Raw genomic sequence first — 14,497 nt, 5'->3', positions numbered from 1 at the left:
TTCAATATAGCTATTTAAGTATATGTAGGTAACAGTTCAGAAAATTCGAGTTATGGCAAATGGATAGCAAATCTGGTGAAATCATGTAAATACACAATTTTGTGTGGTGGTTTATGTTTGCAAATAGTTAAGAGTGGCAGTAGAATATAGAGAATAGTTAAAAGAGTTAAGGCAGCTGTTAAACATGTCTCTTCATTCATTCCTTAGAAGTATGAATGTCCTTTCCTGGTGTAGACTATTTGTTCTTGTGGAATGTTCATTCATCAATATCGTTTTTCCTTCCAAGTTGTATACTTTGTTATACATTCTGTTGTAATCTTACCTTGGTCTCGAGTTCTATACCTCGACTTGTATACAGTCCTATTATAGAAAGCTTCAGGTCTCGAGTTCTATGCCTCGACTTGTATACAGTCCTGTTATAGAAAGCTTCAGGTCTCGAGTTATATGCCTCTACTTGTATACAGTCCTGTAATAGAAAGATTGAGGTCTCGAGTTCTATGCCTCGAGTTGTATACAGTCCTGTTTTACAAAGCTTCAGGTTTCGAGTTCTAAGCCTCGACTTGTATACAGTCCTGTTACAGAAAGCTTCAGGTCCCAAGTTCTGTGCCTCGACTTGTATACAGTCATGTTATAGAAAGCTTCAGCGTCATCAAAGTAGACAGCCCACTAACACGACGTTCCGTAATGTGAAGATTTAATCTTACGGCGAGGCATTTATTCACATACGAAGTCGTCAAACATTGTCTGTGCGCTGAAAGCATTCGGTTTTTCCCATTGAAAGCACTTCGCACGTGCGGCATAGGTTGAACCGAACTCACTATTTCGAAATATTGTACAAAATACATAAATCCCCCTCTGGTATCGTTGTACACAAAAATCCATATATATATACACACATTCATACATACATACATAAGTAGTGAATGGGGATACCATAGGGACAATGGGAATTAGCATTACAGACTCCCCCTGGGACAATCTGGGGACTATGGAAATTTAACATGGAAAAAAATCGTGGGACAATCTGGGGACAAGGGGAATTAGCATTGCATGGGAATAGAGTTTGGGACTGTCTAGGGACAAGGGGAAATTGAACATGGGGGGAATAAAGTGTGGGTCTGTCTAGGGACAAAGGGATTTGAATATGGGATTTTTTTTTTTTTTTAAATTTTTAAAATAAAAATTATTTTTAAAAAAGGGGTAGGCAATTGAAAAGTCATTCTCTTTTCGAGAAATATGCGTGGCCCTGAAAAGGACCTTTTGTTTTTCTTCTTCTGCTTCTAATTTCTTCTTTTTCTCCACCAATTTCTTATTTTCTCACCTACACTCTTTCTCTTCTTTTTTTTCTCCTCCTCTTCTTTCTTCTCTTCCTCCTCCTCTTCTTTCTTCCTCTTCTCATTTTCTTCTTCTTTTTCAATTTTTTCATTCCATTTTCTTATTCTTATCCTTTCCTCTTCATCCTCCTTCTCCTCCTTTATTTCCTTCATCACACCACTTATCATATCCTTTGCTTTTCTTAAATTGTTAATTTCCATTTTTACTCTATGCGGACTATAAGAATAGTGGTCTTCATTGAGTCGTACTAGCATTTGTTCTATCATGCCCAAATTGTCAAGGACGTCTTGCAATGTTTGAAATTTATCTAGGTGGTTCGAAGCCATCTTCTCTGTAGAATGGTTTGAACGACGAATACTGTGGGTTCTTATACTTAAAGCGCGTACGTGAAGGAAAACATCCCCCTACAACATAAAATTGATCTTACCTAGATCATGACCAAACAACGCGCGACGTGAAGGAAAACATCCCCTACTTTCTCATTTCATATCATAAAACCCTAACTATACTCTCCACATACGCTAAGAAACAATAAAGAAACCCATAATCTACTATTCACACAAACTTACTTGAACACTTACAAACACAATCACTAACACACAAACACATACACTTGCATTATTTAAAAAAGAGTTAGTGTTTATATTCACACTACTCTACCTACACACATTGGCAAATTGATGGTTATTTCTTTTCTAGAGTGTTGGGTAGCCCTTAAAAGGGCTGTTTTTTTAACTCCAGATGCACCTATCTAATGATGGCACCTTCCTGGCCTGGCGCCACACACGCATCTTCTTCCCCAGTCTCCTTTCACCTTTCTTCTGGGGAGCGCAGAGGGAGGATGATTCGCTTCAACACCCCAATCCTCTGTCTCGGGAATATTGTACGACATCCTCTCTGCTATTTTCTTTTCCTCCTCTTCCCTCTGTCTGCTCTCCTCCTCTTGCTTCTTTATTCTTTCCTCTTCTACTATAGCCTCCGCGGCCAGTTCATTTAACAGGCGCCTGACATATTCCAGATGTATCTGGAGTTCAAGAAGTTTGCTTATTCTGCTATTCATTCTTATGATGATCAACCAACAAGGGTAGCTAGACTGCCCAGCGAGTTTCAATTTATAGTGAAAGCGCGGACGTGAAGGAAAACATCCCCCTAAAAACATAAAATTGATCTTACCTAGATCATGACCAAAGAAACAACGCGCGGACCTAAAAGAAACACTCACTTTTTTATGCTACCCATTCCTATTCTAAATTTTTTTATAAATCACTTCAATAGACTATTTACATACGCAAAGCAATCTAACCCCAAATCTACACCTCAAACACCAAAAACATTATTTTAATCTACTATCCACACCAACGTACGTGATCACTTACAAACACACAATCCTATACACAATCACATATCCTCACATTTTTTTAAAAAAGAGTTAGTGTTTATTTTCACACTACTCTACCTACACACAGTGGCAAATTGATGGTTATTTCTTTTCTAGAGTATTGGGGTAGCCCCGAAAAGGGCTGTTTTTTGTTTGCTATGGCAATCTTTTTAGTTTCTAAGAATGCGATGTCCTCTGAGGATAGACTTTCTGGCGATAGGTCTGCTTCTTCGGAAAGAGAAGAAGAACTCTTTGGTGTCGATACGACAATCGACAAAGCCTCTGTCAGCTTCAGGTTGCTGCTGTTGTTGTTGTTGCTGCGGTTGCTGCTGCTGTCTCTGAAGTCTGTACTTCTCTGTCCATTCTTCTTTCTCCCTGTTCACTTCTTCTCTGAAGAGCTCTTCTATCAGGTCTTCAGTAACTTTTAGTATTCTCACATTCTCTATTTCTTCTGGCTTCGGTATCAGACTGTGTCTGACCCTATGCAAATTCACGTAGGCTTCGTTGAGCTTAGCTAGTTTGGAGCACATCTTCGTAGGAGGATGAGTCGACAATGGATGGTTAGACTGGAAACTGCCCCGGTTCTTAAAGTCAAAGCGCGGACGTGAAGGAAAACATCCCCCACGGTTTTCGAGTCGCAACGTTCAGTGAGTGTCATGAGAGGGATAGTAAGAAATTAAAGAGCATGAATCAAACATTCTTATAGCTAAACAAAAGACAAAGGCATTTTTTTCAAAACACAACATTTTTTATTCAAAAATCACTTAACACTAAACAACAACATTTCTAACATTTTTAACAATAATCCAACATGATAACATGAAACATTTTTTCTTCAAAAACAAATTACAAACATTTTTCTCAATTCAGACTCTACTTTAAACAGGGCTGACAACGTTGTGATTTCCACTGTTGGAAATCATTAGGCCATTGATGGACACTACCTTTCCTAGCTTGAGACAAAAGATAAGCATAATGGTCACAAAACCATCTATCTACTTTCACATCATTTCTTGAAGAAGAACGAGGATCAAAATGAGTCACTAAATGTTCTAAGGAATAGCCCAGGCTGCGATGATGCAGAAAATACACACAATATTGTCCACACACCAAGGAATCTGTGCCTTGTAATTTCACATTATTGAATCGGGTGGTTTGAGCATTTCTTCTCATAAAGTCAATGATATCGTCTTTCAAAGGGGGCAATCCGTACGAATCGAAATATTCCACACATCCTTCTTGAGGAAAGTAGACGGCTACCCAGTGGGTTCCTGGGAGATGACTGTCGTCCGTGTTGATCACGTAAGCTTGATGGTCTTTAGGTTTGCGATGAGGGAGTTCATCTTTAGCACAGACGACGGGATTCCAAGAAGCCGTATACGAACTGTGGTTCAAAAGGTAATAAAGTTCCCAGGTATCCATTTGTGTGTTTTTTTTTCTTCTTCTTCACAGGTAATAATAAGTCGTCAATTCGATCCTGACTTTTTGCTTGAAAATGTTTGACAAATAACCGTTTCTTCGTTTCGTCTCCTCACTCTGATTCAGGAGAGCTTCGATACGATGGATCTCTTGAGTGGTTAATGGTGGACAAGAATGTTCACGCAAGTCTTTATACCACTGGTGCAACACGTCTTCGTCTGAGATGAGACTCCAAGCATCGTCCAGATACTCGTCCAATTTTTCTTCTTGACTCAACATCAGGCATTTATCGTGTTGAATTTGACTGGGATGATCGTTTTGACATCCATAGCAATTTTTCTTGATCAATTCCGTCATTTTTTCGACCAAGTGTTTGGCAAAACAGGAGACTAAATGGGATTCTTGTTCTGGCCATCTTGACTTCATCATGAACACTTCTTCTTTTTCCACGGTCTCCTCACATTTCATGTCCAAAGTTTCTCCACTAGGTAAAGAGGGATAACAGTCTTCCATGGCTTCTAGTAATCTAGAATAACTTCTCTCAAACTGTTGATTTCTATGGTATTATCGAATTCTGCATACAGGATGACGTTCACCGTATCATCAGGGTCTCGGTCTTTAAACTGAATTTCCACACGAATCTGGCCGGATTTTATAGGGTGGAAATGTCCCTCGTCGCTGCCTTGGTCTGGAGTGAAATCAAAAGCCCACAAAGCGTAGCCTCCTGCATAATCCTCGTACGTAATACCGTGACTGGTATTGGTTCCTAACTGTCCGGTGGCTTCGTACAAGGACAAGTACGATCTCAAGTAATTCTTCTTGGTAAAGTCAGGTTCAAACGGTCGGGTACACAAGGTCTTGCCATCGCGACTGACTTCGATTTTGGACACGCCAAAGTGTTGAAAGTAGAAAGGATTTTTTTTCGGCAGCTCCGTTGAAGGCTGTATTCTCGACGATACCAACGATCAAACGTTTGGGTAACTGTCCTTGGAACAGATGATCTTCGATCATGGATCGCTGTCCCTTGGGAATGGTGAAGGTTTTCACTTCCACGCGTCGTATGGGATACTTGGCGGTCGTTCTGCTCAACGTCTGACTGATGTCGTTTCCCACTTTAGGTAACACTTCCACACGGCGTACGTAGAGTCTGGCTTCTTGGATTTTGGTTTTGTAACCGTCACTATCAGCCAATAAATGGAAAGCGGTACTGCTACGATTCAGTCTCAGGCGGACATCCACCCCGTTCAGCAAATACTTTTCTTGCAACCACATGTCCAAATGCAAACGATCCATCAGTTCTAAACTTGTGTCGACTCCCGTGATTCTCTTTCTTCGTTCTACAAATCCATCATTGTTTTTTTTGGTTACATCAGTTTCCAAATTTTCAAACTCGTTAGCTTCGTCAGCTTCCCATAGCACACAGGCATTGAGATGAGTGTTCTTGGCATCTATTCCGTACGTCAAGAGATTTTCCAGGTAGGCACGATAAGGGTAAGTATCCATGCTGCTATTGACCAGTTTGTTATTCAAGTACAAGTCCACTCCACTGAACAAGGAATGCATGAAATTGTTGACGGGAGCTACTGCTTCATCGTCTATAGCACCTCCAGTCTTATCTAGAATTTTGACTTTCAGGTACAAGTAACTGCTATTCAGATCGATGTAATCTTCGGGCTGTCCTTTGATTTCAAACTCGATGGGAGCGGAATCGGTCAGTGAGGAGACGGGGTGAAATTCCGCCCATTGGGATTCTTGCATCGTCATCATCGTGGGGGGCATGGCAAACAGGTCCAGTTCCGTCTTGGAACAAGCGCAAGATTCTCGGTGCATCATTTTTTCTCTGTGTCTCAATAATCGAAAACGTCTAAGTCTCGAACGGTTCTTCTTTTCTTGGCCTTTCTCGCTTGAAGTCTGGTGAAAGGTTGTTTTCTTCGTCGTCTCTTTCTGCCTTGTCCTTGCTGAATGCCTGACTCGGTAGCATGCAGGGTATTTATAGGTGTTTCTCGGCGACCCAAAATGTCTTTGCCCGTTTGCAGCAAGACATTTTTGCCTGCCCTCATGAAGGCTTCTTTAGGGTTTTGTTTGTCGATGATGACATTTTGGAGAAATTCTTTGCCTTGCGTCAGTGCCGCATCTTTCAAGGCGTGCAATCCGCGTGTCACCATCGGTTTCAACACCGGGGCCACCGAACGAAAGGCCGATTTTAACATATCTCCTAAACCGTGTCCTCGCTGTCGAGCAACCCCTCGGTACACTGGATACATGACTAAAGAGTCGTGAGAAAACCGTTTTCGAAAATGGAATTTCACCGTGACTTTCCCTATGGTTAATGGAATATTTTGTCCCAAATCTCCTTTTACAGTAATGTTGACCGTGTCCAAATACGACTTGCTGACAGGCAAATAGTGAGGATGTACAAATTCGCGGTGGACGTGGTAAGTGTTTCCACCTTCCTCGTCAGCGTTCGTGGCAGAATCCACTTTGAAAGGAATGACACGTAGTAACGGTACGGAGGTGTGTCCCACCACGTTGTACTCCACCACATCGGAATACACGAACATCAAATTCAGTCCTTGATTCAGTTCTACTGGGGTACGAAATAACTTGCTAAACGACTCGTTGTCGTAAACGATGGGTAATTCGTTTTTCTTGAGTATGGCCATTCTCATGTTCATGTCTCCGCCCAACATGTCAAACAATTCAGGACAAAATAAAATGGACATGAGTTTACTCCGTTCAAATTTCATCGAGAAGCGACGAGCTGCTTTGTGGTACTCCATGGTGACACTTTTGTTGATATGCTCCAAAGCTTTCAGAAACACGCCATTAAACCTGGTGGCTATGGTGCTGACCAAATGTTGACCACTAAAATAATAGCCTGGGGGAATAAACAGGTGATAGGTGGTGTACTTTTGTGTACGGGTTTTCTTGTCATATTTGACATTGCTATCCATCCACTGTTGCATTTGCTCGTCATGAACTTCCACATCAAAAAAATTTTGATTGGGAAGGATATTGAGGACTTGGGTCGGGTGAATGATTTCTACTAAAGCCACTTCCCAATGGGCTTCGTGATCTAAGGGGATGGCCTGAGGTAATTTGGTCGTGTAACAGCACAACGTGTTGTGGGGAAACACCTCCATGGAACTGTCACTGGGTAAGGTTAAGTAAAATTGGTTTTGGTGACTCATAATTCCAGAGTTCTGTGGCTGTCCGAGGGGTTAGTGGACGTCAGAGGCGTGTCTCCGCCCAAAATGGGGTTCTGATTGTTATTGGAGTGGTGACTGACACTGGCACTGGACACAAGGTTCCCGTGGTTCCCTTTGGAAGAGAATTTCACGGAGGGATTGGGAAGCAGGTAACCGATGCAACTGCTCAATAAAATGGTCCACAATTGTTTGTCTCCTTGTTGCAAACTCAAATTGGCGATGGCTGCCCCGATGACACAATACACCACGAAGATTTGGCAGAAAAAGACGATTTGCGTTTTAGGCACACGTTCTCCACACCACACCCACAAGGGTTGTTTTTGTAAATCTTGCACAGAAGAACTAGGTGAAGGAGGAGTGGTCGACGTAGCTGCGTCTGTGTGAAAAGGCATGATGGTCACTTCTTTTTATAGTCGATGACTTGCGAAGCGTCGATCCAAGAATCAAAACTGGGTGGATATCCTTTCCAACGTACTTTCACTTCTTTGACACGTCGTTTGCCCACTTTACGGGTTCTGCGTTCGAGAATGCTTTCGATGTCGTACACGTCGTCGTCTTTTTTGGTGACACGTTGTAACTCGGGCAAATAAAACGTTCCTTTGAGCACTTCTCCATTCATGTCTTCCAATTTATAGACGGCAGGATGACGGCCATGCACTCGTCCAGTGACGCGAAACAATTCGGTCGTCCAGTTAGGTAAGTAACCTTTGTCAAAAGTGCGTTTGGTTTTGCCAATGCGCACCCAATCTCCTACGGCCAACATTCCACTTTTCTTGGGGACAGCCCTCGTCGGGGACGTACCAAACAGGCGCTCAAACACCAGCACTTCGTTGTCGGGAGTCACGTCTTGCGGGGCACGTCCGATGCTTCGATGGTAAGATTGGTTGTACGCTTGCACTAGGTGCGGTAAGATGTCGATGTACTTCAGAATGTGGTGATGCGTAAAATATTTCCACATGCGTTCTTTCAAAGTGCGTTGAAAACGTTCCACGATGCTGGCTTTGGTTTCGGGATTCTCGGTGGTAAAAAAATGAATGTCACGTTTCTTTAATTCTTTTTGGAAAGCTTGGTTCAGAAATTCGGTGCCTTTGTCCGTTTGCCATCGAAGAGGGTGACGACCGCTTTGTTTCAACACTCGTTGCAGGGCTCGCACTAACTCGCTGCTCGATTTGGAAGTCAAGGGCACGACCCAGGCAAATTTGGAAAAGACGTCGATGACACAAAACAAATATTTGTAGCCACGATTGTAGCTGGCCAAATGAGAGACATCGGCTAAATCGGCTTGCCATTGTCGATCGATGCCTTCCACTCGGGTGCGACTTCTGGCAAACTTGCGTCGAATGGGTTTGTGTAAAGTGTAGGTAGCTTGTTCTTGTAACCATCGTTGCACTTGAGGTAAACGGAGACTTTTCAGCCGCGTTTTGGCAGCACGATACAATTTTTGAACTCCTGCGTAACCTGCAGGATGGCATGGATCGTAGTAAATGCTGGCTAAGACTTTTTCCATTTTTTGTGTGTTAGTAAGTCACCCACTCTTCAGTGATGCTACTTTGGGTGGGTCGAAAGGGTGGTTTGGAAACGGATTTACGTGTCCGATGGGCTACGGGAGTAGAAGTCGAAGGTAGTGGTGGAGGTGGCAATGGAATGGCTTTGGTCTTCTTTTCTTTTTTCACTTCTGGTTTCCCTTCTTTCTTTTTCACTTCTGTCGAAGGAGGCGTGGACATCATCTTTTTAACCCAATCTTTCATTTCTTCTCGTTGGGGTGTGGAGGACGGGGTCAACAAGGATGCTGCAATCTTACTTGAAATGGGAGCTGCTGACGGTGTTTGAAACACTTCTCGCATCTCTTCTTCCTCAGGTCTTCGTAGGGTAGCATCTCTGGTGACCCCTGGGGATGGTAGTAGTGGTGGTGGTGGTGGTGGCGGTAGTGATGATGGTGCTGGACTTTTCATCAAGTTCTTAAAGTCTTTCAAAGCGGGTAGAGCTGTTTCGTCTAAAGCTTTCTGGTGAAAGAGTTGCAGTCGTTGCAAGAGTTGACCGTACTTTTGCGATTTTTCTGTTTCGGACAAATCTTGGCGATCCATCAAGGACTGCAATTCGTGTTGTAACTGGGACATCTCGCTCAAATTGGGATTGGGAGGTAAATGCGGGGTGCGTTGTTCTTGCCACCGATGGTATTCCATCCATCGTTTGTAAGGCACTAAAGCTAGTTTTCGTCCTTCCATGGGGTTGGTAGGGGTCGATTCTGAGATCTTGGGACTTCCGAGGGCCTTTTTATCTTGCTCCCACCAGTCCTCCCAACATGGTTCCCAAGACTCCTTTCAGTATGGGACCTAACAAGAGGGGTAAAATACCTCCACGTTGGACCAACATCTTCTTCTTTTGACGAATGGGAATTTTCTTTTGAACCATTTGGCGAAGAACGTGACGATGTTTGCCTAAGCATTGTTTCTGGTGTTTGGACAAAGGGATCGTGCCTTTCAAAACGTTCAAACAACATTCGCACACGGTATCGATGACCTCTTTGGAGGCCGATTGAATGAGTTTTTTTCGTAGAGGTGGAGAAGCTTTGGACAGGACAGATAACATGTCCCCATGTTTGACTAAACGTGGTGGTAGTCCTTTCCTTTTCTTTCCTTGGGGTTTTCTGGAGGGTGACATCTTTGAGTCTTCAGGAGCACCAAAAAAACACTGATACCCCCGACTTGGTCACAGGCCTTTTTTATACTGGAACGCGTCGCCACTGATTGTCTTTACGTCGTATTAGTTTGAGGACAGGCATGACACGTCGAGCAGGGGTACGTAACGGACTAAATCGAGCCAGTTCTTGCTTGGACAAATCCAGTAAACTTTGTAACATGCCCGATCTTTCTTGGACTTTGATTTTGGGAGAAGGTAATTTGTGAGCAGCAGCCACTGCCGCTAAATTGGAGGGTCCTGCCACTGGGGAAGTTCTTTTGGGAGTCATCAACAGAGAAGTTCTTGGTGTGATCAACGTCTCCAAGTACTCTTCAGTTCTGGGTGTCATTAACGGAGAAGTGGATGAACGTGAGGCTGCCGGAGACGCAGTCACCGCTGTGGCAGGTCGTGGTTTGCGAGTGTAAGGTTGCGTCCTGGCCGAAGTGCCTCTCTTGCGACTAGTTTTCTTCTGTGGACTTTTCTTTTTCTGGGGACTTTTTCTCTGTTTCTTTTTCTGGGGGCTTCTTTTCTTTTTCCGGGGTGGTGTCTGGTCAGAGGAGGGTCCTGCCACTGGAGAAGTTTTTCTTGGGGACCTGGTCTTTTTCTTTTTCTTCTTCGGGCTTCGTTGGACTTTTTTCTTGGGTATAACTTTGTGGGCATTAGGATCCCATCTTAAGAGAGAGCGAATGATGACCCCTCCTAGAGTACCGCTCCCTCCAGGTTTCAAAATGATTTGTCTTTTGGTTTGAGTGTCGATGCGGGGATCGGTCAGTTCGACCAAAGCGACTTTGTTTCGATCGAAAAAGCGTTTGGTTTGATGAGGAATCTGAATGATTCCTTGGAGTATTTGACGTGCCGTCACCGTGAGCCATCGTAAGACTTCTTTGAGACTAGCTTCTAAGACACGAGCTCGTATTTGTGGATTTTTTTCTCGACTGATGCCATACAAGGCACGAATCAATTTGACGGGAAGATGCGACTGAAGGGACGTCATGTTCACACTGTGTGAGACAGACGAAAAGGGTCTGAGGTTTTTATAGATTTTTTATGTGGAGTGAAATGAAGTCGAGGACGGAGACGTGTACAGGACAGGCCCTCCGTCTTGGCACCAGTGGTGAAACAAGTGGGTACGAAATCGCAAATCCTCGGGGGTGGTAGGTTTCAAATCGACGAGTAAATAGGCGTGTGGAGTTTGAGTGGCATCGTCGTACGCCTGAGTCAGCCAAGGCGTTCCTAACTGTTTGGCTAAGACTTGCACTTGCGATTTATCTCGAGGGCTTTTAAACAAGACCACGTAATGCGCATTGAAACTGATGGTACGATGGGCTTTACTTTGTTGAAACAAATTTTGGGTGATGTAAACGACACTGGCATTACGGTGATGCCCTTTGCGCGGTAACCACAGTTTAATTTCTTCTTCGTCTTCTCCTAACATCTCGTCGAAAATGACCAAATGGGTTTGACGGGAGTCAGAGACGATACCGTCGTCTTCTTTAGGAATGCCTTCCACAAACACGATGGAATCGCCTTGACTTTCTCGCAAGAGGCTGTACACCGATTGCCACTCTTTGTAACAGCACACGATCCGCTGAGGGGGCCGATCGATCAAATGATGTTTATGTTCGATCAAACGTTTGACGAATTCGGTTTTGCCTGAACCGCTAGGTCCAGCAATGAGCATGTTAAAGGGATGGCGAAGATACAAAGCCTCCCAACTGGCACGATCTAAGTGTTCGTCGATGACTTTGACAGTAGAGGAAGAGGGAGCAGAGACAGCAGAGGTAGGCATAGTGTGAGAAATGTCACTTGTGACACGAAAACAAACAAGACAAGAGTTTATATACTTTTTCAGAACACGTTTATTGAATGTTTTTTTCAAACATGAATACGAAAGACAAAAATACATAAAAGCCAAAGGCTTAAGTACAAGAATAAAAGGCACATGATAACCATTAACGTGGAATAAACACAAGTGTCTGTACAACAACATGTTTTGGGTAATGTTCTAACCAGTTCTATAGTAGGGGGTAGTTAGGTCACACAAGTGTCCTCCCGAAAGGGTCTTTCAGGCCTGTCCACGACAGTCCCGTCCTGGGTGACGGGTTTTTCTGGCACCGTCACTAACACGGGTTGAAAAGTAACTTTTTTCCTTGAACAACTCTCGTGCATACTGGGCCACTTCTTGGGTCCAAGCCTCAAAACCCCATTCTTTCCAGGCACGGACATCTGTCCAATGGGGATGTAAGTCACAAGCTACACACACATCGTCATACACGCCTTGGGTAGCTAAAAGTTGACGAATCTTTTTTTCCTGTTGAGGTCGAGAAGTATCCAGATGAAAACGCAAGGCTTTGAGCAAAAGGAGTTTTTCGTGACCATTTAAGGCCATTGAGGTGGTAAGTACTGTTCGTAAAGAGTCCACAAAGAATCGGCTGGTAAACGAAATCCCAGAAAACAAGTCACTAAGACACACACCACTTGTCGACCCAAATTGAATGGATACATTTCTTGTAATAATCGATGGTAATGATCCACGGTTTGAATATGGTCATTGAGTTCCTTCCACGGAATCTGTTCAATGACATGTGACATAAGTCGTGGCATGGCAGCCTGTTTTTATATTCTCTTTTTTTCGGATGCAATACACGTACTTTCTAGCCAGAGATCTTCGTTCTCCAGTAGGGAATTTAAATGTTACATACTGTAACCGAAACGTCAGAGTTCGTTTAGAAGTTTCGTCTTCCGCTAAGCAGATTCCACGTAACAAATGTTATTAATCCTTTAACTCGTCTTCCTCAATACGTTGCAGTAAGTGAATGTCGAAGTAACCAAAATTATGAACATGTACATCATTGGCGACCTCAAAGTTTTGAACAATGTCTGACCACTGAAACAATTTCTGACGAATCAGTTTTCTTATACCATTCAGGCACCAGTGGTTAAAGATCTGGTGACGTAACGGATGCAATTGTTCTTTACGTTTCACTTGTATTTTCACCAGCTCTCGGTAAATCCTTTCTCTCAACTCCTCAGGCAAGCCCAAAATGTTCTCTTGTAAAGTATCCATAAGTATATACACTGTTTTTGGAATCGTTGGGTGGTGGCCAATAGCCTCGTTTAACTTTGTGCCTGATGTAATATCCACTCATAATCAGTCTTCTTGTACTTTGGAACAGAGCATAATTTAAAAACGGTTGAATAACTTTGCGTTTGCGTTTCACTTGTATTTTGATCAGTTCTCGGTAAATGCGTTCTCTCAACTCCACAGGCAAAGCACGAATGTTCTCTAGCAAAGTATCCATGAATAGGTCATACTAAATCCTCTTTGGTCTGACACAAGAAATGTACTGTTTGCACAGACATGGTTTCAATTCATTGTCGAATCTAAATCGTTTAGTCACTAATTTACACGTTACAATTCGTTCAGAAGTTTCCTCTTTCACCAAGTTGACATTGCGTACAAGATGTTGGTAATTCGTTAACTCTTCCTCTGGAATTCGATGCAGTACGTTTACAATGTAGTAGATAGAATCGTCCATACCAAACTATTCCTTTTTAAAACCAGGGGGTCGTTGATCAATGTCTGTCCAATGGAACACTTTCAACTGAATCAGTTCTTGTATAGCCTGAAGGTACCAGTGGTTCAAACACCAGTGACGTAACGGATGCAATTGTTCTTTACGTTTCACTTGTATTTTCACCAGCTCTCGGTAAAGCGTTCTCTCAACTCCACAGGCAAAGCACGAATGTTCTCTTGTAAAGTATCCATGAACAGATTATGGTAAGTTACTTCAATGTCTCGGTCCCACTAAGGGTAAGTAATGACAATTCGGTGACCATCGAGCATGTTCTACGTAGGCCGAATCTTGCGGTTCCCAGTGGTGAAGTGACACACCGCAACTGAAGCACTTGACTTTATCTCCTTCGCCCAAGTAGAAAAATCCGGCTCTGGCTAATTCTTCGGGAGTCGGTCCTCCCAGATACTTAGGCCATTTTCCTTTGAACGATTGAAGACGATTTTCAAAGTCGCAGTATTCCGACAAACGCACAGGGAACGAATATTCGTCTTTCACAGGTTCGTTTCGATGAGGGTTGGGTGACAGGAACAGGAGTTTGCTCAGGGCTGGATGACATCCGTAGTGGGGTAGACGTGAAGGTGAACATTTCCCTTTAAAACGAAACCCAGTAAAATGTCCAAGAGGACGAGCGGCATCCCTTTCGCATCCCTCAGGTTTGACACGCACAGCATCACTTTCCATGATAGGGGTAGGGACACTAAAGTTCCCATGATGCTTTACGGCATCGCTCAGGTCACAACTTACAGCATCGTACCCATCGCAAGGCTGACAATCGCATTCCACTTCAGAAGCCTCACACTTGAATTGTGCCTTTCTAAACAACTTGTTTTGTGTTTCTCTGAAAGTATTCATCTTGTTCGCTCGGTCTTGGTAGTCACAATGAACTATCGATCTTGCTT

The sequence above is a fragment of the Sinohyriopsis cumingii genome, chromosome 11 (assembly GCF_028554795.1).
Source record: "Sinohyriopsis cumingii isolate HCF-2022 chromosome 11, ASM2855479v2, whole genome shotgun sequence".
Lineage (NCBI taxonomy): Eukaryota > Metazoa > Mollusca > Bivalvia > Unionida > Unionidae > Sinohyriopsis > Sinohyriopsis cumingii.
The sequence above is the reverse complement of the archived record's forward strand: the minus strand, read 5'-3'. Positions refer to the sequence as shown.